Raw genomic sequence first — 1,514 nt, 5'->3', positions numbered from 1 at the left:
GCCTCCCATTGGCCCGGGCCGAGGGGCGGGGACTCCGCCGGGCTTCTGCGCCACTCGAGGAGGGCGGTAGGAGGGCCGTCCGGAGGCATGAGGGCGTGGCCAGAGCCTCCGGCCTCTGGTCTAGAGCCAATAGGCGGGCTTCGGGGCGAGAAATAAAGGAAAGGCGACTCCATTGATGGGCGGGACTTCGGTGGCTACAATGTAACCCGGCTTGGAACGCTGCGTCACGTGGGGGCGGGCGGGGGCGCGGCGCCTTCGGGGTGAGCCAGGAGAGCGGAACGTGCGGCCCCGGGCTACACGGTGTACTCGGTGAGCACGGGCTCCGCCCGGCCACTCGTACCTCCCCGGGCGCCTGCGGGAGGCGGTTGGGGCGCCGGGCTGGAAAGACTTTGGAGCTCCGAGGACCAGGATCCCGAGCTGCAGGCTCGGCCAGTCCCGGGCGCCTGACCAGCTCCACCCCCGGTTTACCGAGCGGCCAGGCCGGGGGCTTAACCTCCCGTGTGTCCAGGAGCCCCCGACAGCGCTCTGGCCCTGGGCCCCTCCTCTGAACCCCGTTTCAAATACATAAAGTGCATGGGATACAAAGGACACGGGAAACCCGGGGTCGGAATATTTAGCCCTCAGGTCTCATCCAAGCTCGGGCACGGAGGAGGAAACAGGTGGGGGTGGGAAGTGACAACTTCCGCCGAGCCTCAGTTTCTAAATGTCAAATGATGATGCCCCTGGTAGCTTCTGCGCAGGATCACGGGCAGCGTCCAGTAATCGACGTAAATTACCCTCGCTGGCTTTTCCGTAGCGCTTCGAGTTTGCACTTGACAAACATCTTGTTTAATCTCACAACAATCTAGGACCCATTTTGCACAAATTATCCCCAACATTCCCATCATCCTCTTTCTACAGAAAATAAAAGCGCAAACCTTTCTCAGACTGTCACCTGGAGGACTGGAGCTTTTTCTTTTTTGTGCCCGTTTTCCCCCCTAGCACGGAGACTGACGCGTAGTAGGCACTTCACAAATGTCCTGGACTTCCCTTGGAAGCATTTTATAAATGTCAGCTATTATAATTATCGTTGTCCAAGGTCAGAGAGACAGAGACGAGAGGGGAAAGAGGACGGAGGAGGGGAGGGGGGGAGGGGGGAGAGAGACAGAAAGAGGAGAGAGAGAGAGAGAGAGAAGAGAGAGAGAGAGAGAGAGAGAGAGAGAGAGAGAGGAGAGAGAGAGAGAGAGAGAGAGACAGAGAGAGAGAGAGAGAGAGACAGAGAGAGAGAGAAACAGAGAGAGAGAAACAGAGAGAGAGAGAAACAGAGAGAGAGAGAAAGAGAGAGAGAGAGAGAGAGAGAGAGAGAGAGAAAGGAGAGAAACAGAGAGAGAGAGAGAGAAACAGAGAGAGAGAGAGAGAGAGATGAGAGAGAGAGAGAGAGAGAGAGAGAGAGAGAGAGAGAGAGAGAAAGAGAGAGAAAACAGAGAGAGGAGAGAGAGAAACAGAGAGAGAGAGAGAGGAGAGAGAGAAACAGA

The sequence above is a fragment of the Sminthopsis crassicaudata genome, chromosome 2 (assembly GCF_048593235.1).
Source record: "Sminthopsis crassicaudata isolate SCR6 chromosome 2, ASM4859323v1, whole genome shotgun sequence".
Taxonomy (NCBI): domain Eukaryota; kingdom Metazoa; phylum Chordata; class Mammalia; order Dasyuromorphia; family Dasyuridae; genus Sminthopsis; species Sminthopsis crassicaudata.
This window is presented reverse-complemented; position numbering follows the sequence as displayed.